General features: G+C 42.3%; 1 long non-coding RNA gene across 2 annotated transcripts in view; it reads right to left on the reverse strand.

The window, feature by feature from the left end:
* Window positions 1-7,243: 7,243 nt before the first annotated feature.
* The window catches only part of LOC124574488, a 46,786-nt gene continuing 28,625 nt past the window's right edge, over window positions 7,244-25,404 (reverse strand). Inside the window, exons 5-6 of one of the 2 annotated variants that reach the window (XR_006972309.1) lie at window positions 7,819-7,959; window positions 7,244-7,391 (exon numbers count right to left, since the gene is read on the reverse strand). This is a non-coding gene — a long non-coding RNA (uncharacterized LOC124574488). Of the gene's footprint in view, window positions 7,392-7,428; window positions 7,960-25,404 lie in introns of those variants that run through there. The other variant, XR_006972308.1, reaches the window with a different exon arrangement.

Raw genomic sequence — 25,404 nt, forward strand, 5'->3', positions numbered from 1 at the left:
AACTTATTTATACAACTACAGAAATTTGTAATTATTGATACCTGTTCAATTACCCGGAAGTTCCTAAATGCAATGTAACATATACCGTACAGTTAAAAGGAAGTCACGCTTGATCAAGATCCATGTCACTTTCCATTTTTAACTAGACATAACGTCTGAGAAAGAAAAGAAATAATAATAATAGTAATTATAATGACAAGAACTTTATTCATCATCTTATGATACAAGGATAATTTTGCTTAATTCATGAGTTCATAACAAAGGGCTACACATATGGACATTTTTTACAACAAACTTTGATACAATAAGGCACAGGTCTAAAGGTAATTTATTTGTAGGTGAGCCATCATTTGAAGGAAGAGAGCCTTTCACCTTAACATCTAAGATGTGTATCAACAATATAAGGAAAATACAGATTACTAGTCACTAAAAATACAACACATTGAGTTACAGACAGGACAGGCATAATAAAAAGACACTTTAAACCAAAGCCTTCTTTGTTTTAAAAAGGAAGACAAAAACACCCCCCCCCCCCCCCCCCACACACACACACACACACACACAGTGAATGAATGACTGTGTATGTGTGTTTCATTTTCTGAATAAGGCTTTGGCAGAAAGGTAATGCTTCACGTCCTTTTGTTGTGCCTGTTGACAACTCAACATGTCTTCTTTACGGTGAGAAGCAATCTACCTTTTCCTCATATTATTGTTATTCCAGCCTGAAGTTTCCACTGTTTGATTTCAACTGAGATCTAATTTATTACATTAGTTATTTAAGAAATAACTTAAAACTAATACTGGATAATAAAGCATTTCTATTAAATGATGCTAAAAGTACATAATGAGGCCTATACGAAAATGCCTTTATTCAGTGTAAAACCGAGATACTCATCCAGTGGCTAATGTGGGTTGGCAATAAATATTCTTTCTAGTTTGACTTTAAATTTTGCAGTGGAGAGTGATCTGACTGAACTGACAAGCATCAATCCTGCATATAGTAGGTTTCTCTGATAAAGTGCAGTTTGGTGGCTTATAAGATGAAACTGATGTATGTTTCTGGTATTATGCTTGTTCAGGTCAGTGTCTACATTTAGACTAAGAGCTTGGGGCAACATATTCAGTTTAAAAGTATACACTGACCAGCAAGAATATTATGATCATGAACCTACTATCAGTATAAACCCATCCAGGCAATAGCAGCGTCACCTGGTGAGGAATGACTGCTGGTCAGACACACGCATGGTGCATTGTAGTTTCAGTGAATATGCTGTCCGTGTATAGAATGGGTAAGACCCATGACCTTTCTGAATTTCACCAAGGGCAGATTGTGATGGCCTGCAGGCTCAACATAAGCATTTCAGAAACGGCACCACTTGTTGGGTGCTTAAGCAGTGCTGTGGTGAGTGTCTTCAACAGGTGGTGAAACTAACTACAGGCATCATGGGGTTGGATGTCGGACAGTGTAGTCTGGGCAGACTGTGGCGGAATGAACATCGGAATTTAATGCTGGGGTGTGTGTGTGTGTGTGTGTGTGTGTGTGTGTGTGTGTGTGAACACACAGTGCACAGAACACTTCTAATGATGGGATGCAGCAGCTGACAATCCGGGCATATGCCAATCTTGACACCACGACATTGGCAAGTGTGACTGCAATGGGCGCGAATCTGTTGTCCTCCAGGGGAAGAGCTCCTCGATACCTGTACTGCAGAATCCAACAAGTTGGCTGCACCTCCATTATGCTATGGGCATCCACAGGTCCAGTGGAGCTCGTGCGAGGCACCACGATGGCCGAGGAGTGTCGTATCCTGGTTGCACATGTACACTCCTTCAGGACAATCGTGCAGAGTGTAATGGTACTTGAATTATGTAACCATTACGGCAGCTCACCTGAATCTCTCGATACCAGCATTATTCTACTGTGTTTCTGTAAAGTAGTTAACATATTTCTGAGACAACATTCAGATTCGATTTCATTAATGTAGAGGTACTTTGATACATTGATATGTTTATGTTGCAATGATATTATTCTTATGTGTATTCTTTCTTTTGTCACTATGATCTCTGACATACTTGTAACTCTTGATTTTTGGGCACGTAAGCGATTATCAGTTAGTTAGAGAGTCGGACCTTAAGAAAGTCAAATCTTGGACGTCATGTTGAAAAGACGTATATTGTAGTCAGCTTATAAAATGTGAACAGTGAGAAAGATGTTTTCAAGTATGTTTTGTATTGCGAAGTGATTTTTTGTGTGTTAGAGATATTGCAACAAAAGCAATAAAAAGGAAGCGTAACTTAAATTCAGAGTGCTGATTATTTTTTACATCATCATTGTGCTAACTTTCAAAGGTTTAATCTTCAAAGAATGGTTTGTGAAATACATCTATAAAACTTTTGAATATAGCAGAATAAAACCTAGGCCTCTTTGCATCCGAGCTTGGAGCCACCACCACCTAGATTTTCGACAATTGAGCCACGATTTTACAATGAGACCAGCGTGGGAAATACGAAAAGATAAGTGCCTAGTTTATTCATTATTACATGAAATGACTTTATTAACTGTGCTCCAATGACACCTGCCACATAATAACTTAGTTGTTGCCCGAAAATGCAGTATTTAGCAGCGTGAGCAACACCACAATCATTATTAAATTTTGAGCTTTGTTGTGGTAGGGTTGTTAGAAGAGCCATATTTCAACAAGATAATGTGCCATGTTACAACACCAGGAGTGTGATGGCGTGGTTCAAGGAACACAGTGGTGAGTTCCAATTGGTATGCTGGCTCCCTAAATAGCCAAACCTGAACTCGACTGAACACATCTGGGAAGTGATTGGAAGTGGCATCAGAGCTCATTGCACTTCTCCCCAGAATTTACAGGAATTAGGTGACCTGTGTGTCCATATGGGTTGTCAGCTCCCTTCACAGACCTACCAATGCCGCACTGCTTCCGTGCCGTGATGGGTCACTGCTGTTATCCGTGCCCGAGCTGATCGTACAGGGTATTAGGTAGGTGGCTATAACTTTCTGGCTGATCAGTGTACAAATTTATAACAGTTAATATCCCAGCTTTAGGGAATTGAACACAGCACGAGTCTCTTAGTTCTGCACCACAAATTATTCTTACAGCCTTCTACTCCAACTTTAAAAGCTTATGAAGATTTGCTCGTGTTTGGCATCCCATACTTCTAATCGATACATTGACATATGATAAGCAGAAAATACGTGGGTATTGTTTCGGTATTTGCTCTACATATTTATCGCAAATACATTTTAAGCCAGTTTACTTCCCAGTGAGTGAACATATGTATCCCAGTGTTGTTACTCCCATGATTTTGATATATATTGCTTTGATGGCAATATCAGTTCCACAGCACAGCTGAATTTCAAAATATGTCTTGTGGGATTAAAATCCATTACTGCTGTTATCTTGTGTTGACAATGAGAGTACTTTCATTTAAATACTGAACTATATAATTTGTAATACAGTTTCATAGTGATCTTCATGCCCACACACAATGGATGTAGCATCAGTATACAGAACTAGTTTTGAATTTGGGGAGCAGTATTTTCTCATTTACATAAAAAAAATCAACAAACAAAGGCAGCAAAGTACAAAGCCGAGGGTACCCTGTATTACATATCAGTGCACACAGATCTGTGTGTGCCACTCATCATTCTTAAGAGTGAAAACTGATTTTTGTGAGATCAGATTTCCTCAGACTAAAAAGAAGATATAAGATGTACACTGGCAATGGCAAGGAAAGCGTTTCTGAAGAAGAGAAATTTGTTAACATCCAGTATAGATTTAAATGTCAGGAAGTCGTTTCTGAAAGTATTTGTATGGAGTGTAGCCATGTATGGAAGTGAAATATGGACAGTAAATAGTTTGGACAAGAAGAGATAGAAGCTTTCGAAATGTGGTGCTACAGAAGAATGCTGAAGATTAGATGGGTAGATCACATAACTAATGAGGAGGTATCGAATAGAATTGGAGAGAAGAGAAATTTGTGGCACAACTTGACTAGGAGAAGGGATCAGTTGGTGGGGCATATTCTAAGGCATCAAGGGATCATCAATTTAGTATTGGAGGACAGCATGGAGGGTAAAAATCGTAGAGGGAGACCAAGAGATGAATACACTAAACAGATTCAGAAGGATGTAGGTTGCAGTAGGTACTGAGAGGTGATGAAGCTAGCACAGAATAGAGTAGCATGGAGAGCTGCATCAAACCAGTCTCAAGACTGAAGACCAGAACAACAACAACAAGACTGAACAATTATCAGCATAATTACCCAGCAATTTTCCCTGAGTGTTTACTATCTCTCTCTACAAGCAACTGATGGAGATTAGCTAAAACAATATCTGTACTTGCAGATGGAGGTCTGTCTATATCCTAAATTGTGTGTCCTTTCACAACTACAGTTAATTGCAGAAAGTTCAGTGTCACCTTCAACACTTAAAGAACTTACATCTTTTGGGCCCAAATTTTTGCCACTTTTGCAACATCACCTTAAGGCTTGATCTCCCTGTTAAATGATGAGCAGAAATGCTTTGTTAATGGGTGCATCATAAGGTTCTTTTTTGGTATACCTGTGCTCTGTAATACCTGAAACATCTGGTTTATTAACACATGTTGTCCAAATCTTTGTGCTTACTTCCTCAGCTTGTAAAGTTTTGGAGGATAATCTTGAAACTGTATTTGGATTGGTGGATCATATCTGCAGATTTAATTCCAACTTGTGTGTTATCTAAATTTGCATAGTCACCACATTTTTTAATTTTTTATTTTTTGTTTGTAGCCATAAATATCCTCATTAAGCTTATCAGATGTACATGTCAAACTGGGAAGAAGACACAAAACGGCCACACACAATAATAATAAAAAGAAAGATTCCAAAGGAGTTCCTAACAGCTAAATGTAAAAGTCGTTTGTTTTTGGATATATTACATCCAAAAGCCTAAGAAGGCTGTTAGCTTAGTATCTTCAAGGCATAATGCTGCTCCACTGAGCATCACAATAAACAGCCTGAGATAGTAGAATACTGTGATACTACCTAAGAAGAAATTGATGCACCACTGGATGTGAAGTGCACAATTTACTCCACACAGCAGGTGCTCCAGAAGATGGACTCTCACTGTTCTGTGCCATCATGTATATTTCTCTGGTAAATACATTAGTGGTATATTCTACACTGACAGAAAATTGAATAATCACATTTTTGCTTAAAGTTCCTTAAATGGCAATTGATGAGACCATATCTGAAAAGACAGCTATCAACCCCACTTCCCACAGGAGGTAGGACTACAAATTACCAAAATTCTGAAAGGTGAAACTTGTAAACCGGGAGTTGATCTAGCAAAACAAGTAAGATCTGACATGTGTCCCAGATCAGACGAGAAAACAAAAGGTTACTGTCTTAGCTATAGCGCACAAATATGCAGTGACTACGAAGTGGGTGTGATGACTATGTACATTTGTTTAACTCCTGGTTTAAGTAATTTATATCATTTCATTGCTGTGGTTCTTACTGTTATCCATTAATATCAGAATGTCAACAACTACTGTGTTACTTTAAAATCTTCAATATGTTAGCTGTGGCCGACACTTATAAATGTCAAAATAAGCCACTAACCCTGTGCTTGTAAGTGTCAGCTGCACTTAATGTGCAAAACAAGAAAATTTTTGCAATTTATTTGAAAGTCCTAATTAAGCTTCCATTTTCATGCATGTTTATTTTTAAATATTAAAACTGATGGGAGGTTCATTTCTAGGCCCCTAATTTTCAAATCTGGATGGCATCATCCTTGCACTGCAACTAAAAGTGCACCATGCACGACAGGTTCAATGTAATCTCTCCTGTCCACAAATTTGCACCTCACACATGTTGCTATCACAGGAAACTGCACCAAATATGTCAATATAATACTACAGTTAATTTTCCATATATCTAAGCAAAACTAATTCATGCCCATCCAAGTGTATCTCATCTGTGCACTGCATCTTTCCCTTAACTTTAGTGTGCTTTACATATAAAATTCATACAGCAAGTTTTCTGAGTAAATTACCCATTCCATACCTACAGCTAATGCTTGTGTAACCCAGTGCGCCTTTCAGATGTGTTTACTTGTGTGTCAATACAAATGTCAGGTTTGGTTCTCAAGTGTGTCTTGAAATACATACCCCACATCAATTTTTAAGTACTTAGACTCAGTTGCAAAATATGTTATGCACTATCAGTGCCATTTCACTGCAAAAATTTTAAATCATGCTGGGGATATACGGATAACAAAGTTTCCGCATTTCTCAGAAATTTAATTTTAGTTGCTTCAGCCAATGAGAGCTAGGGAACAAAGTCTTACACTGCCCTGTTTTGTGTGCAGTGGTCTCATGGTAATAACCAGATAGCAGCATTTTTACACTTTATTCTTACTGAGCAAAAATACTTACTTGTATCTGATATTCCTTACCATTTCCAGGCGATTTTTGGGTCTGCAGTATTTTTATTTCAATTTCTACAAAGCCAAACGATTAAATGACTAGAAAGTTGTTTACGAATTCAGTTCTAATACATATTTAGCATAAGATATTAACTGTCTAAAGGATAATTGCTCAAACAGTAATTAGCATTCTAGCTGTATGTTTTTAGCCAAGACTATTATAGATGCATATACTTTACTCTCCATGTTCCTAAGTCCCCCCTTAACACATTGACTACCATGCTGCTTCCACCAGCGATAACAGCACAGCACGCTTAATGCTGTATACCCTACCTGGTGGTGAAACATGTCATTAACCATATCAGTAAACTTGTTAAATATAGAAAAACCACACCCAAGAAAGGCAGCAAGATAAACTCTCAGAGAATACTATAATCTAAAAATGTAAAATTACAACTAAATAAGCAATTTCCAATTATGTGTACCAAGCAAATTATGCTTAAAAATGTAAAATTACAACTAAATAAGCAATTTCCAATTATGTGTACCAAGCAAATTATGCTTTGAGTCAGTGATTTCTTTTGCCACAATTGATTAAGAAACATGCAAACTGAAGGACTAGTGAATAATCATACTTTACCGATGAAAAGCAGCAAAGCCATTAGAGACAGCTATGTGCATAGTCCAATTTATGTTGAAATTATCAACTTGGTATTTCAATTAAATTTTGTGAACTATAGGCAACACGATAAAGGAATCAAACGAAAAAAACACAAAATTAATTTCTTTATTAACAATGCTCGGATTTCCACATCACCATACAGGTACCAAGCTTGAGGCGTTACTCATTTTTTTTACATGGCAAGTTTCCCCAGTAGGCCTATAAACCATGAAAAACACAAATAGCTACTTCTTGCTGTCTTCTCTTCTTTGGACTTTCACTTCAGAAACTCTGAAACATCCATTACAAAAATAGGTAACACCACTCACAAATCTGGATTCTGTCACTGCAATTCATAGCAATTTTACTATAAAAATACTGACTATGGTCACTGATGTCATTTTGAACATTCAGAAATTTTCAAGTGTGAAGGAACATGTTACTGAAACAAAATATTAGAGTGATACTGAAGTTAGAATACAGTTACTACACAAATTCTGACCAACAAAAGTTATAAAGATTGCAACTTAAATACCGAAGCCATTTCTTATGATAATATGCTGTTACCACAAATAATCCTCATAGTTGTACTGAAAGAAACTTTACAGGGTAACACAGTGCATCAGAATACTATAGGCACAAAGAAGGAAATTCTGTAGATTTACCAGACACTTTACTTTTCTTGCACATCATAAAATTATTATACGAAGTTACTTACCATCCATTGTCTGGAATATAAACTTCCCTTTCTCCTCTGCAAGCATATGCTTTTGCAGCGTATGTTCTCAAATTTGCCAAGACGTTGAAAAAAAATTGCAGTCATCCTGCAGGCACTTCACAGTAACTTCCATATTTGGCTCTATATGCACACACAAGGAAAATGAAGGATACAAAGTTTTCCATAATTGAAATGCTTTATCGCACATGCAACACAAAATCTGGCACTGTACATACACCCACAAAGCATCACAAAGAATGGCTTGGCTCAAAGAATATTTGGGGTTCAAAAACTACCAGCGATACTGGCTAGTATGAGAGATGACCTCATGTCATGATATAACGTCATGATTCCTGAGGGCCTGCGAGCTGCTTCTGCAAAGGATGGCTAGGTTCAAAGAAATCCGTGGTTTGAAAACTGCCAGCGATATTGACTAGCGGGAGAGATGACGTCATGATCCCTGGATTACAGAAGTGTCAGATTCCAGCCGTCTGCTTTGACCGATGACATCACCAATATGGCAGAAATGGCTATTCTAAGCATCTCCAATATGGCACCTGTGATGTTACTACATATACATGGCAACAAACATAAAAATATGTATAAATAAGACAATAACATCTCCATCCAAAACTTCCATCAAATTAACGAGACAACTGCCGAAAACAAACAAACAAACACACACGGGAGGGCACCATGAAACACAACAAGACAACATCTACAAACACAACCAACTCATAAACACCATGGCGTAATGACATCACCCACGACAACACCCTTACGTCAATGCAGACAGGTGGAATCGGACGCTTCTGTTGACCCCATGATTCCTCAGGGCTTGCGAGCCGCTTGTCATTACACCTTCTACAGCCACAAGGCATTATACATAGCTGTTTCAACTGGCACCGATGTCTCATTGGTTGGCCGTAAGAGCCAGTTAGTTATAGCTACCGGTATGTAGATCTTTGAATGCTTCGTTATTATGATTTTCCCAGGAGCTATCTTGGTGTGTGTGTGTGTGTGTGTGTGTGTGTGTGTGTGTGTGTGTGTGTGTGTTTTGTGCTTTTCTTAATTTCTCGCCGTACGTTACACCATGGCTGATGTTGCACAGACTGGTGGTGTGGCAGGCTTGTGTGACGTATGGGGGTGAAGCATCGCAAGAATATACAAGTAGAGCCTAGGAAAGAAATATTACATATTTATGATAAGCTAGTGACAGACGTAAACAAACACATGAAGAGACACAGTTCTGCTTCTGGAAAGGTAGGAGAAATGTTGGTTACCTCTCAGTCACCATTTAAATGCTGCGTGAACCTTAATGTAATAATGTAACACAACTGCCGTAACCAGATGGCTGGTTTATAGTCAAGTGTGCTATATTAGCAAAAATGTTATGGAGATATCACCAGTGTGAACGTCTGCAGTAGCTTCTCTGCATTGCAGACTGAGCAGAAACGTTCACGTATCACAAAAAGCCCACAAATGGGTCCAAGCTAAGGCTATAAATGAAAGGGTTGAGAGGGTTAATTACTAGGCAAGTCATGGGAGGCTAATGCCAGAACTGCTGTATTACTCTTTGACAGTTAACAGGTAACTAGTACACTTAAGCAAAGTAAAGTGTCACTTGTGGTGTAGGCCCTCTGGATAGATCGTTTATGAAGAGTTGGAGGTGCGGCCTTTCGCCTGAATTTTCACAGTAGTTTCATGAAGCACAAATAACTTATTTTAGATATTTAAGTAATGCAGGCCCTAGTTTCTGCACCTTCACTGTGTTGTTCCACATCCCTGAAGATTCTGCTTCATAATTGGCAGTATTAAACATGATGGATGAATAAGTGCATTAATTCTGTTTACACGTTCCTTTTCCATCACAGTATGATATTAAGATATTAAGCAAAAACCAGTTTTCTTTGTTATTTAGATGACATGTACTGAGTGCAATACGTTTTGATGCTCTCAGAGGCAAGAACTGATATACCACTTGGAGAGCGTTCACAACAAAAAATGGAGTTCAAAGAAATGACATTTAATTCTGTGGAAGGTGACGAAACTAAAGTGTACTGTATTGTATGTACGTATTTGCCAGATAACTAATGTTGTACATTGTTTGTATGTGTAGGTCTTTCCAATGAGTTAACGATATGGTGCAGTAATTGTTATCAGGAGAAAGAAAACTGGCATTCTACGGATCGGAGCATGGAATGTTAGATCCCTTAATCAGACAGGTAGGTTAGAAAATTTAAAAAGGGAAATGGATAGGTTAAAGTTAGATATAGTGGGAATTAGTGAAGTTCAGTGGCAGGAGGAACAAGACTTCTGGTCAGGTGAATACAGGGTTATACATACAAAATCAAATAGGGGTAATGCAGGAGTAGGTTTAATAATGAATCAAAAAATAGGTGTGCAGGTAAGCTACTACAAACAGCATAGTGAACATATTATAGTGGTCAAGATAAGACACGAAGCCCATGCCTACTACAGTAGTACAAGTTTATATGCCAACTAGCTCTGCAGATGATGAAGAAATGTATGATGAGATAAAAGAAATAATCCAGGTAGTGAAGGGAGACGAAAATTTAATAGTCATGGGTGACTGGAATTTGACAGTAGGAAAAGGGAGAGAAGGAAACATAGTAGGTGAATACGGATTGGGGCTAAGAAATGAAAGAGTACGCCGTCTGGTAGAATTTTGTGCAGAGTATAACTTAATCATAGCTAACACTTGGTTCAAGAATCATAAAAGAAGGTTGCATACATGGAAGAATCCTGGAGATACTAAAAGGTATCAGATAGATTATATAATGGTAAGACAGAGATTTAGGAACCAGGTTTTAAATTGTAAGACATTTCCAGGGGCAGATGTGGACTCTGACCACAATCTATTGGTTATGAACTGTAGATTAAAACTGAAGAAATTGCAAAAAGGTGGGAATTTAAGGAGATGGGACTTGGATAAACTGACTAAACCAGAGGTTGTACAGAGTTTCAGGGACAGCATAAGGGAACAAGTGACAGGAATGGGGGAAAGAAATACAGAAGAAGACGAATGGGTAGCTTTGAGAGATGAAGTAGTGAAGGCAGCAGCGGATCAAGTAGGTAAAAAGATGAGGGCTAGTAGAAACCGTTGGGTAACAGAAGAAATATTGAATTTAATTGATGAAAGGAGAAAATACAGAAATGCAGTAAATGAAGCAGGCAAAAAGGAATACAAACGTCTCAAAAATGAGATCGACAGGAAGTGGAAAATGGCTAAGCAGGGATGGCTAGAGGACAAATGTAAGGATGTAGAGGCTTATCTCACTAGGGGTAAGATAGATACTGCCTACAGGAAAATTAAAGAGACCTTTGGAGAAAAGAGAGCCACTTGTATGAATATCAAGAGCTCAGATGGAAACCCAGTTCTAAGCAAAGAAAGGAAAGCAGAAAGGTGGAAGGAGTATATAGAGGGCCGTGAACGCATTATTGTGGCCAAGATAGATACGAAGCCCACACCTACTACAGTAGTACAAGTTTATATGCCAACTAGCTCTGCAGATGACGAAGAAATTGAAGAAATGTATGATGAAATAAAAGAAATTATTCAGATTGTGAAGGGAGACGAAAATTTAATAGTCATGGGTGACTGGAATTCGAGTGTAGGAAAAGGGAGAGAAGGAAACATAGTAGGTGAATATGGATTGGGGGGAAGAAATGAAAGAGGAAGCCGCCTTGTAGAATTTTGCACAGAGCATAATTTAATCATAGCTAACACTTGGTTCAAGAATCACAAAAGAAGGTTGTATACATGGAAGAACCCTGGAGATACTAAAAGGTATCAGATAGATTATATAATGGTAAGACAGAGATTTAAGAACCAGGTTTTAAATTGTAAGACATTTCCAGGGCAGATGTGGACTCTGACCACAATCTACTGGTTATGACCTGTAGATTAAAACTGAAGAAACTGCAAAAAGGTGGGAATTTAAGGAGATGGGACTGGATAAACTAAAAGAACCAGAGGTTGTACAGAGATTCAGGGAGAGCATAAGGGAGCAATTGACAGGAATGGGGGAAATAAATACAGTAGAAGAAGAATGGGTAGCTTTGAGGGATGAAGTAGTGAAGGCAGCAGTGGATCAAGTAGGTAAAAAGACGAGGGCTAGTAGAAATCCTTGGGTAACAGAAGAAATATTGAATTTAATTGATGAAAGGAGAAAATATAAAAATGCAGTAAGTGAAACAGGCAAAAAGGAATACAAACGTCTCAAAAATGAGATCGACAGGAAGTGCAAAATGGCTAAGCAGGGATGGCTAGAGGACAAATGTAAGGATGTAGAGGCCTATCTCACTAGGGGTAAGATAGATACCGCCTACAGGAAAATTAAAGAGACCTTTGGAGATAAGAGAACGACTTGTATGAATATCAAGAGCTCAGATGGAAATCCAGTTCTAAGCAAAGAAGGGAAAGCAGAAAGGTGGAAGGAGTATATAGAGGGTCTATACAAGGGCGATGCACTTGAGGACAATATTATGGAAATGGAAGAGGATGTAGATGAAGATGAAATGCGAGATATGATACTGCGTGAAGAGTTTGACAGAGCATTGAAAGACCTGAGTCGAAACAAGGCCCCCGGAGTAGACAATATTCCACTGGAACTACTGACGGCCGTGGGAGAGCCAGTCCTGACAAAACTCTACCATCTGGTGAGCAAGATGTATGAAACAGGTGAAATACCCACAGACTTCAAGAAGAATATAATAATTCCAATCCCAAAGAAAGCAGGTGTTGACAGATGTGAAAATTACCGAACTATCAGCTTAATAAGTCACAGCTGCAAAATACTAACACGAATTCTTTACAGACGAATGGAAAAGCTAGTAGAAGCCAACCTCGGGGAAGATCAGTTTGGATTCCGTAGAAACACTGGAACACGTGAGGCAATACTGACTTTACGACTTATTTTAGAAGAAAGATTAAGGAAAGGCAAACCTACGTTTCTAGCATTTGTAGACTTAGAGAAAGCTTTTGACAATGTTGACTGGAATACTCTCTTTCAAATTCTAAAGGTGGAAGGGGTAAAATACAGGGAGCGACAGGCTATTTACAATCTGTACAGAAACCAGATGGCAGTTATAAGAGTCGAGGGACATGAAAGGGAAGCAGTGGTTGGGAAGGGAATGAGACAGGGTTGTAGCCTCTCCCCGATGTTATTCAATCTGTATATTGAGCAAGCAGTAAAGGAAACAAAAGAAAAATTCGAAGTAGGTATTAAAATCCAGGGAGAAGAAATAAAAACTTTGAGGTTCGCCGATGACATTGTAATTCTCTCAGAGACAGCAAAGGACTTGGAAGAGCAGTTGAACAGAATGGACAGTGTCTTGAAAGGAGGATGTAAGATGAACATCAACAAAAGTAAAACGAGGATAATGGAATCTAGTCGAATTAAGTCGGGTGATGCTGAGGGAATTACATTAGGAAATGAGTCACTTAAAGTAGTAAAGCAGTTTTGCTATTTGGGGAGCAAAATAACTGATGATGGTCGAAGTAGAGAGGATATAAAATGTAGACTGGCAATGGCAAGGAAAGCGTTTCTGAAGAAGAGAAATTTGTTAACATCGAGTATAGATATAAGTGTGAGGAAGTCATTTCTGAGAGTATTTAAATGGAGTGAAATATGGACAATAAATAGTTTGGACAAGAAGAGAATAGAAGCTTTCGAAATGTGGTGCTACAGAAGAATGTTGAAGGTTAGAGGGGTAGATCACGTAACTAATGAGGAGGTATTGAATAGGATTGGGGAGAAGAGAAGATTGTGGCACAACTTGACTAGAAGAAGGGATCGGTTGGTAGGACATGTCCTGAGGCATTAAGGGATCACAAATTTAGCATTGGAGGGCAGCGTGGAGGGTAAAAATCGTAGAGGGAGACCAAGAGATGAATACACTAAGCAGATTCAGAAGGATGTAGGTTGCAGTAGGTACTGGGAGATGAAGGAACTTGCACAGGATAGATCAGCATGGAGAGCTGCAGCAAACCAGTCTCAGTACTGAAGACCACAACAACACACACAAGATAACACTGAGCAAGTATTATCCGCTCTCTAATAATTATTATAAGCAAGGTGCTTCTGTGAAGCAATATTTTTGGAGAAGTAATGGCTAGAGACCACTATTCCAAATTACTATGAATGCTGCATTTCAACCATGATGTCGGTTCTACCAATGATTGTTATACAAAATACAGAACATCATCACTGATTTATTGCAAAAAAAAAAAAAAAAAAAAAAAAAAAAAAAAAAAAAAAAAAAAAAAAATTAGTCATTTCAGCCATTCCAAAAGCTGTGCATAGATGAAAGTTTACTTTTTTTTTATAGAGGGTGGCTGTCTTTCAAACAATACATCCCGTCAAAAAGAAACAGATTTGGAATAAAATCTTTTTTTCTCTGTGACTGTGAGACAGGATTTGTACAAGATTTAATTGTTTACATGGGATCATCTGCCCTGGTGGATACCAAAAATAAGGATACTGGAAAGTCAGGAGCGATAGTTGAAGCGCTTGTAAAGCCCTATTTAGGAAAGGGCCATACCGTTCACATAGATAATTGGTATTTCAGTGCAGCTTTATTTAGAAAGCTACACAATAGTTGCACAAATGTGTGCGGGACCATAAGAAAGAGAAGGAAAGGAATGCCTAAAACTGGTGAACGATTAAAATGAGGACAGGCAACCTGTCAATCGTGCAAAAATTTAATATTCAAAAAGTGGATGGATAAAAAAGAAGTCTATATGCTTTCTACCATGCACTCAGATGAATTTGATACAGTAAAAGTTATCCAAATACCTGTATGCGTATTGGATTATAATAATTCAATGGGTGCAGTTGATAAAGCTGACATGGTTATAATCACTGTGGAATCAACACTCAAATCGCTGCAATGGCATCGCAAACATTTCTTTCACTTGCTGGACATTTGTGTGTGAAATGCCTATTGTCTTTATAAACACAAAAGGAAAGAACTGGTATCCATGGCAAAACTTCAATTGCAGTTAATTAGGGAGATACTGGAAGAGTATCATCGAAGCATAAAATATCAACACCGAACAGGCAATAATCATCCACTGAGCTTAACAGAAAGACACTTTTCTTCGGTTTACAAACCAGTAGGAAGAAACCGAAATAGAAGTTGTTTTTTTTTTTTGTGGGGTTTAAGGGCGCTCAACTACTGAGGTCATTAGCGCCCAGTCACTGTTGTTAGAGCACATGGAATCTAGTAAAACTGAAGGGGAGGGGGGGGGGGGGGCACCAGAAAGACCTGACAAAGATGCAGATAAAATAAGTAAAAAGGTTAGATGTCTTTGGACAAGCCAGTCAAAGTTATAAAACGCAGAACACGAGCAGCTGCTCGAGCGTCATCAGCTAAAATATCCGGTAAAGTAGATGGCAGGGACAGGACAACACGAGATTGACTAAAGTGGGGACACGACTATAAAACATGGCGCACTGTTAATGCCTGACCACAACGGCACTGCGGGGCTGGGTCACCGGAGAGCAGGTAGCGGTGGCTAAACCGGCAATGCCCAATCCGCAACCTGGTCAGAAGGACCTCCTCTCGCCGAGATGGTCGGGAGGAGGTTGTCCAAGCAGTTGGGAGTGGTTTTACTGCCCGGAGCTTGTTTCCTTGGAGGGATGACCAAGCATCCCACCACAACGACACAAGCCTCTTACAAACATCCCCACGAACGTCAGATGACGGGACACAATGGGAGGCTGGCCGAGGCAGGAGGTCTGCAGCCTTGGCTGCAGCATCCGCAGCCTCATTCCCAGGCACTCCTACATGTCCGGGAACCCACAGAAGGCAGACAGGAGAACCATTATCAGCGAAAGAATGGAGGGACTGCTGTATCCGTGTTGAATCAAGGGATGGACCGGATAGGGAGCTCCAAGGCTCTGAAGAGCACTGAGTGAGTCAGAGCAGAGTACATACGATGAATGGCGGTGGCGGCGGGCATACTGAACGGCCTGATGGAGAGCAAAAAGCTCGGCCGTAAAGCTCGAACACTGGTCGAGGAGCCGGTATTTAAAGGTGGCGGCCCCGACGACAAAGGCACAGCCGACACCATCGTCAGTTTTGGAGCCATCGGTGTAAATAAAGGTGTGACCGGCAAGTCGAGCACGAAGTTCGGCAAACCGTGAGCAATACACTGCAGCCGGAGTACCCTCCTTCGGGAGTGAGCTGAGGTCGAGATAAATATGAACCGGAGCCTGGAGCCAAGGTGGTGTCGGGCTCTCACCCTCTCTGAAGGTGGTAGGGAGGGCAAAATCCAATTGTCGAAGCAGGCGACGGAAGCGGACTCCGGGGGGAAGCAGGGCAGACACATACAATCCGTACTAACGGTCGAGAGAATCGGCGAAGGAGGACTGGTAAGAAGGGTGGTCGGGCATAGACAACAGCCGGCAGGCATACCGACACAGCAGTACGTCGCGCCGGTAGGTCAATGGTAATTCGGCAGCTTCAGCATAAAGACTCTCGACAGGACTAGTGTAGAAGGCTCCGGTCGCAAGACGTAGCCCCCGATGGTGGATAGAGTTGAGACGGCGTAAGAGGGATGGCCGAGCAGACGAAGCTCCCATAATCCAGCTTCGATCGGACTATGGACCGATACAAGCGAAGCAGGACAGTGCGATCCGCTCCCCAAGATGAACCACTAAGAACTCTAAGGACATTAAGGGAACGTGTACAATGGGCCGCCAAATAAGAGACATGTGGAGCCCTAGAAACTTTGTTGTTTCCACGAATGGGAGAACAACGGGACCGAGATGTAAAGATGGCGGAAGGAACGCTTTATATCGCCAAAAGTTGATACAAACCGTCTACTCTTCAGAGAACCGGAAGCCATTTGCCACGCTCCATGAGTATAGGCTGTCTAGACAACGCTGAAGGCAGCGCTCCAGGAGGCATGTTCTCTGGGCACTGCAGTAGATCGCGAAGTCATCGACAAAGAGAGAGCCTGAGACATTAGGTGGAATGCAATCCATAATTGGATTGATCGCGATGGCAAAAAGGGCTACGCTCAAGACGGAGCCCTGAAGCACTCCGTTCTCCTGGAGGAAGACGTCGGACAATACGGAACCCACACGTACCCTAGACTTTCGATCCGTTAAAAAGGAATCAATAAAAAGGGGCAGGCGATCGCGTAGGCCCCACCTGTGCATAGTGCGGAGGATACCTCCTCTCCAACAGGTATCATAAGCCTTCTCCAAATCGAAGAACACGGCTACCATTTGGCGCTTTCGCAAAAAGTTGTTCATGATGAATGTCGACAAGGTCACAAGGTGGTCAACAGCGGAGCGGTGGCGACGAAAGCCGCATTGGACATTGGTAAGTAGCCATCGAAATACAAGAATCCAAACTAACTGAGCATGAACCATGCGCTCCATCACCTTACAGACAGCTTGTAAGAGAAATGGGGCGGTAACTAGATGGAAGGTGTCTATCCTTCCCGGGTTTGGGTATAGGAACAACAACGGCGTCACGCCAACGCATGGGGACCTGACCTTCGGTCCAGACGCGATTGTAGGTATGAAGAAGGAAGCTTTTGCCCGCCGGAGAAAGGTGTGCCAGCATCTGAACGTGAATGGCATCTGGCCCCGGAGCAGAGGACCAGGACAGCGCAAGTGCACGTTCGAGTTCCCGCATAGTAAAGGGGGCATTGTAAGGTTCCAGATTCAGTGAGTGGAAGGAAGGTCGCCGAGCCTCTTCTGCCTCTTTCCTGGGAAGGAAGGCAGGGTGGTAATGGGCGGAGCTTGAAACCTCCGTGAAAAACCGGCCGAAGGCATTGGAGACAGCCACAGGAGCAACGAGGACCTCATTACCTGAGGTCAGGCCAGGTACCGAGGAGTGGGCCTTAATGCCCGACAGCCGGCGCAGGCCACCCCATACGACAGAAGAGGGAGTAAAACTGTTAAAGGAGCTGGTGAAAGAGGCCCAACAAGCTTTTTTGCTGTCTTTGATGACTCTACGGCATTGCGCTCGGAGTCGTTTGTATCCAATACAATTCGCCAACGTAGGATGGCAGCGAAAGGTGCGTAAAGCACGTCGTCGAGCACGGATAGCGTCTCTACAAGCCTCGTTCCACCAGGGGACGGAAACGCGACGGGAAGAAGAGGTAGTACGAGGAATGGAACGTTCGGCAGCATTGATGATAACAGCCGTGAGGTATTCGACCTGACTGTCACAACTGAGAAAATCGTGGTCCGGAAAGGTCGCAGGGAGGAGTAAAGTCCCCAGTCAGCTTTCGGTATGTTCCAGCTCGAAGGACGTGGGGATGGGGTGTGGTGCAGGAGACGAACGACACAGGGGAAGTGGTCGCTCGAATAGGTGTCAGAAAGGACATACCACTCGAACCGATGGGCAAGAGTGGTACAACAGATCGAGAGGTCCAAGTGGGAGTAGGTATGAGTAGAGTCCGAGAGGAAAGTCGGGGCGCCAGTATTGAGGCAGACAAGATTGAGATGGTTGAAGACATCCGCCAAGAGTGAACCTCTTTGACAGGATGCAGGAGAGCCCCAAAGGGGATGATGGGCATTGAAGTCGCCAAACAATAAAAACGGCGGGGGAAGCTGAACGATCAGGTGCATCATGTCAGCACGACTAACAGCAGATGACGATGGAGTGTAGTGGTACAAACTGAAAAAGTAAAAGCAGAAAGAGTAATACGGACAGCTATTGCTTGGAGTGGGGTGGTCAATGGGATGGGATGGTAATAGACATCGTCCCGAACGAGCAACATGACCCCACCATGAGCTGGGATACCGTCCACAGGGGCGAGGTCATACCGCTCCGAGGTATAGTGGGAAAAGGCAATACGGTCAGTCGGGCGCAACTTGGTTTCCTGGAGACCAAGGACGAGCGGACAGTGCAGGCGGAGGAGCAGTTGTAATTCCTCCCAATTACATCGAATACCTCTTATGTTCCAATGTAACAAGGCCATCGCTACTCAAAAAAGAGGGGGAACGAGACGGGGGAAGAGCTGGTCACCTCGACGGCCGCGGAGGGCCAGGTTTCGAGGGAACAACGCTACAACCGGCGGGAGGCGGATCCTGTTCCATCGAGTCGTCGCCAGCTGCGGCCGCTGTCCCTGGTTATGTAGGAGGGGCAGCATCATTTGCCGACGAGAGGCCAGCTGAGCGCCTGGCAGCGAAACTGAGGATGGCCGGGAGCAGCGACTCACGGATCGAGCGTCAGACAAAACGCGCCGGGGTGGAGAGGGGGATAGAGACTTCTTCTTGGAGGCCTTCTTGGAAGTCCGAGGAGGCACAGGGATGGTGGGCTGGACCCGAAGAAGGTCCTCACAGGCGGGGTCCGTTTTGGAACACCGGACCTCGGAGGCTGGGGTCCGGAACGTTTCCCCGATGGACGCCTGAGAAGAAGATCGCTTCTCAGGTGGTGGGGGGGGAGGAGGAGGAGGAATGGTGGCCCCTGGGGCAGAGGGGGCGGGGGCCATGGGGGAGGAGGATTTGGAAGGGAGGGATTTGGGAGGCGGAGGCAGAGACCTCGGATGGGGGGAGGAGGCGGAGGGGGACAGGATAGGGGTGAGGATACCGCGGAAGGAGTGGACACAACTGAGGCAAATGAAGGGGTCAACGGTACGGGATGGAGGCGGTCATACTTCTTCCTGGCCTCAGAATAAGTGAGCCGATCCAAAGTTTTGAGTTCTTGTATCTTCTTCTCCTTCTGAATTGTGGGGCAGTCTGAGGATCTAGGCGAGTGGATGCCAGGACAATTAACACACCGAGGAGGTGGGGTGCATGTATGTTCCTCACGAAGAGGACGTCCACAATCGCCACAAAGGGGCTCTGCCTCACACTGTGACGACATGTGCCCAAAGCGCGAACACCGAAAACAGCGCATAGGAGGCGGGACGTAAGGTCGCACATTGCACCGGTAGCACATCACCTTTACCTTCTCCGGGAGAACGTCCCCCTCAAAGGCGAGGATAAAGGCCCCGGTGTCGATGCGACGGTCTTTGGGGCCGCGCTGGACACGCCGGACGAAATGCACGCCTCGGCGCTCCAGGTTGGCCCTGAGCTCCTCATCAGATTGTAGCAGGAGGTCCCGATGAAAAATAACCCCCTGCGTCCTATTTAGTGCCAGATGCGGGACAATGGACACTGGGATGTCCCCCAGGCGGTCGCACGCCTGGAGCGCCGCCGACTGTGTGGCGGAGGTGGTCTTCATAAGAACGGACCCCGAACGCATCTTACTGAGAGCCTCGATTTCCCCGAAGATGTCCTCAATGTGCTGAACAAAGAACATGGGCTTGGAGGTGGCGAACGTCCCCCCATCGGTTCGAGAACAGACCAAATAGCGGGGGAAGTACTTCGCCCCAAGCCGGCGGGCCTGTCCCTCCTCCCAGGGAGTGGCCAAGGGGGAAAGGGCAGGAGAACCAGAACTAGAAACAGTACCTTTCCTTTTGAAAGACTTGGCCGCAGAGCGACCTGATACGTGTTGACGTTTCATCTGCGTAACTTCCGCCCCGATACCACCCACTCCGACCAGGGGCTCTCCCCATGGGCGCCACCCAGCCTCAGCAAGGGCCACCTGGCAGGATGACCGTTGCCGGGAGTCCTGATGCCCCAAGGAGACGGGCATCTACTCCTTGGCCGACGTGGGGAGGGTGCAGCTCAGGTATCGGCAGTACGATCCCTGTGTCGTCAGGGGGCTACAACCTAGAGGGTACATGACGACCCCACCACAACGGGCTGGCTACTGCGCTGGATTTCTGGTGCCATGCAAAGTCCACCATGATCGTAGGTGCAGATGGGGATGCACTATGGGCGTAACTTGTACAACCCATCAGGCGTTTAGGCCCAATTTGAGGAATAGTGGGTATGGTTACAACGCCGGTACAATGCTGAGTGCCAAGGTCTTAGTGCACTGAGGACCAGTGGTACACCACGTAAGGCGTCCTTCCCCAAAAGGCTCGTACTTCTGTAGAATTTTGAAAAATGGAGGTCAAACCCCAAGGGGGACCATCACATGGAAGGCCGAAACGGTTGAAACTCCTTTTCGTCGCCTCTTACGACAGGCAGGAATACCTCGGGCCTATTCTTACCCCGGACCCGCAGGGGGGGAAATAGAAGGTGTGTTGTTTGAAGTGCAAATGACAGAAAATGAGAATCTAAGTTGTTGTTGTGGTCTTCAGTCCTGAGACTGGTTTGATGCAGCTCTCCATGCTACTCTATCCTGTGCAAGCTTCTTCATCTCCCAGTACCTACTGCAACCTACATCCTTCTGAATCTGCTTAGTGTATTCGTCTCTTGGTCTCCCTCTACGATTTTTACCCTCCACGCTGCCCTCCAATGCTAAATTTGTGATCCCTTGATGCCTCAAAACATGTCCTACCAACCGATCCCTTCTTCTAGTCAAGTTCTGCCACAAACTTCTCTTCTCACCAATCCTATTCAATACCTCCTCATTAGTTACGTGATCTACCCACCTTATCTTCAGATTTCTTCTGTAGCACCACATTTCGAAAGCTTCTATTCTCTTCTTGTCCAAACTAGTTATCGTCCACGTTTCACTTCCATACATGGCTACACTCCATACAAATTCTTTCAGAAACGACTTCCTGCCACTTAAATCTATACTCGATGTTAACAAATTTCTCTTCTTCAGAAACGATTTCCTTGCCATTGCCAGTCTACATTTTATATCCTCTCTACTTCGACCATCGTCAGTTATTTTACTCCCTAAATAGCAAAACTCCTTTACTACTTTAAGTGTCTCATTTCCTAATCTAATTCCCTCAGCATCACCCGATTTAATTTGACTACATTCCAATATCCTTGTTTTGCTTTTGTTGATGTTCATCTTATACCCTCCTTTCAAGACACTGTTCATTCTGTTCAACTGCAGTTCCAAGTCCTTTGCTGTCTCTGACAGAATTACAGTGTCATCAGCGAACCTCAAAGTTTTTACTTCTTCTCCATGAATTTTAATACCTACTTCGAATTTTTCTTTTGTTTCCTTTACTGCTTGCTCAATATACAGATTGAATAACATCGGGGAGCGGCTACAACCCCGTCTCACTCCTTTCAAACCACTGCTTCCCTTTCATGCCCCTCGACTCTTATAACTGCCATCTGGTTTCTGTACAAATTGTAAATAGCCTTTCGCTCCCTGTATTTTACCCCTGCCACCTTCAGAATTTGAAAGAGAGTATTCCAATCAACATTGTCAAAAGCTTTCTCTAAGTCTACAAATGCCAGAAACATAGGTTTGCCTTTTCTTAATCTTTCTTCTAAGATAAGTCTTAAGGTTAGTATTGCCTCACTTGTCCCAACATTTCTACGGAATCCAAACTGATCTTCCCCGAGGTCGGCTTCTACCAGTTTTTCCATTCGTCTGTAGAGAATTCGCATTAGTATTTTGCAGCTGTGACTTATTAAACTGATAGTTCGGTAATTTTCACATCTGTCAACACCTGCTTTCTTTGGGATTGGAATTATTATATTCTTCTTGAAGTCTGAGGGTATTTCGCCTGTCTCATACATCTTGCTTACCAGATGGTAGAGTTTTGTCATGACTGGCTCTCCCAAGGCCATCAGTAGTTCTAATGGAATGTGGGGCCTTGTTTCGACTCTGGTCTTTCAGTGCTCTGTCAAACTCTTCACGCAGTATCTTATCTCCCATTTCGTCTTCATCTACATCCTCTTCCATTTCCATAATATTGTCCTCAAGTACATCGCCCTTGTATAAACCCTCTATATACTCCTTCCACCTTTCTGCCTTCCCTTCTTTGCTTAGAACTGGGTTGCCATCTGAGATCTTGATATTCGTACAAGTGGTTCTCTTATCTCCAAAGGTCTCTTTAATTTTCCTGTAGGCAGTACCTATCTTACACCTAGTAAGACAAGCCTCTACATCCTTACATTTGTCCTATAGCCAGCCCTGCTTAGCCATTTTGCACTTCCTGTCGATCTCATTTTTGAGACGTTTGTATTCCTTTTGCCTGCTTCATTTACTGCATTTTTATATTTTGTCCTTTCATCAATTAAATTTAATATTTCTTCTGTTACCCAAGGATTTCTATTAGCCCTCATCTTTTTACCCACTTGATCGTCTGCTGCCCTCACTATTTCATCCCTCAGAGCTACCCATTCTTCTTCTACTGTATTTCTTTCTCCCATTCCTGTCAATTGTTCCCTTATGCTCTCCCTCAAACTCTCTACAACCTCTGGTTCTTTCGGTTTATCCAGGTCCCATCTCCTTAAGGGGCTCCGGAACGCCCTATACTTGCAATGTTAAAATAACGCTTATAAATTACATCTTTCCTCACAAAGTATTTGAGGTAGGAAGTTGAACTTTTTACAGATTGTTTATTGGAATAAGGGCTACAACTTAACACAGGGATTTTACAAAATTTTAGTTCAGTTATTAAAGATGTTTTTTTTTCAATTGTAATGAAAATTCACAACATTTTTTTGCAATTTTTTATTTATATATTCAAAAATATACAGTTTTTTGGAAAAAGGCTGTGTTAAATTATGCAGAAGGTACTGTGTAACATTTGCTGAAAGTTTGAAACAAATATGTTTGGAAGATCCTTAGAAAACATGTAATTAGTATGAGAAAATAAAAGTTTTGGGAATCGAGCGACAAAGATTGGATTAACTTTTTAGTGCATTCCAGGTCCATAGGATGGATTATATTCATCCTCTGCAAACTCCTCCTCCAGCTTCCTCTTGTTCCTCCTCCTGTTTACTCTTGCTTGTATTTCTAGACTCTTTACAGCCCTGTCTGCAGCCTGAAGGCGTTCCTTGTCTAAAGCAAGCATCGCTCGTTGTTGTGTTCGTAGATTTTGCTACCATTTTCTTCAGTTGCAGTTGCTGCAACACTGTTCCAAAAGGTGGTCATGTATGAACACTTATCACATTTCAGTTGTATTTCACTAGCAAGTCCTACGTGCTTTATTATGGAGAGTTCCAGACCAACTTCACTACAATGAATACATCTTACACAGTTTGAAAAAATTCCTTTGAGAACCGACATATCAAATATTTCATTCACATCCGATTCGCCCATAAAACATTCATAGTTTTCACTCATTGAACCAAGCTTCTTCTGTGAAGTATTTTCTTTCCCACTTTGACTGCTATGGGCAGGTGTACTTGAGAGGTTAGGTTCACTCACTTGGTTATCATCTTTATTGTTTACAGTAATAACACATACCTTTGGCTTTCCAACATTTCTCCTTTTCTTAAAAGCCCTCAGAGGATTTCTAATAACTTTACTTTTACTCATTATTATACTTCAACAAAACAGAGACTCAAGAAACAGAATTAATTACGAATATTTTCGAGATAACGACAAAGTAAATAAACATGAAACAATCGACAATCACACCAGCGATATATATTGAACCATCACAGGTTAGCCACAACATATACTTTATCTCACATCACTAAAATGTACCTGATGAACACGGACGTTAATAATAACACCATTTGACAGCAGTTTAACAGCGCCACAGTGGGTCACGCCCATGTAGAACACATTTCAAAAAAAATTTAAAAATAGTTGTAGTCTTCGGAATTGAATAAATTATATATCTATTAAAAGGTAATAGTCTGCAGATTCAGAAAACGCAAAAAAGTAAAAATTGAACTTTTCATGATTTTGAGCCTTTCTGGAGCCCCTTAAATTCCCACCTTTTTGCAGTTTCTTCAGTTTCAATCTGCAGTTCATAACCAATAGATTGTGGTCAGAATCCACATCTGCCCCTGGAAATGTCTTACAATTTAAAACCTGGTTCCTAAATCTCTGTCTTACCATTATATAATCTATCTGATACCTTTTAGTATCTCCAGGATTCTTCCAGGTATACAACCTTCTTTTATGATTCTTGAACCAAGTGTTAGCTATGATTAAGTTATGCTCTGTGCAAAATTCTACAAGGCGGCTTCCTCTTTCATTTCTTCCCCCCAATCCATATTCACCTACTATGTTTCCTTCTCTCCCTTTTCCTACTATTAAATTTTTGTCTCCCTTCACTACCTGAATAATTTCTTTTATCTCATCATACATTTCATCAATTTCTTCATCATCTGCAGAGCTAGATGGCATATAAACTTGTACTACTGTAGTAGGCATGGGCTTTGTGTCTATCTTGGCCACAATAATGCGTTCACTATGCTGTTTGTAGTAGCTTACCCGCACTCCTATTTTTTATTCATTATTAAACCTACTCCTGCATTACCCCTATTTGATTTTGTATTTATAACCCTGTAATCACCTGACCAAAAGTCTTGTTCCTCCTGCCACCGAACTTCACTAATTCCCACTATATCTAACTTTCACCTATCCATTTTCCTTTTTAAATTTTCTAATCTACCTGCCCGATTAAGGGATCTGACATTCCACGCTCCGATCCGTAGAACGCCAGTTTTCTTTCTCCTGATAACGACGTCCTCTTGAGTAGTCCCCACCCGGAGATCCGAATGGGGGACTATTTTACCTCCGGAATATTTTACCCAAGAGGACGCCATCATCATTTACTCATACAGTAAAGCTGCATGTCCTCGGGAAAAATTACAGCTGTAG

This window comes from Schistocerca americana, unplaced genomic scaffold, assembly GCF_021461395.2.
Source record: "Schistocerca americana isolate TAMUIC-IGC-003095 unplaced genomic scaffold, iqSchAmer2.1 HiC_scaffold_217, whole genome shotgun sequence".
Lineage (NCBI taxonomy): Eukaryota > Metazoa > Arthropoda > Insecta > Orthoptera > Acrididae > Schistocerca > Schistocerca americana.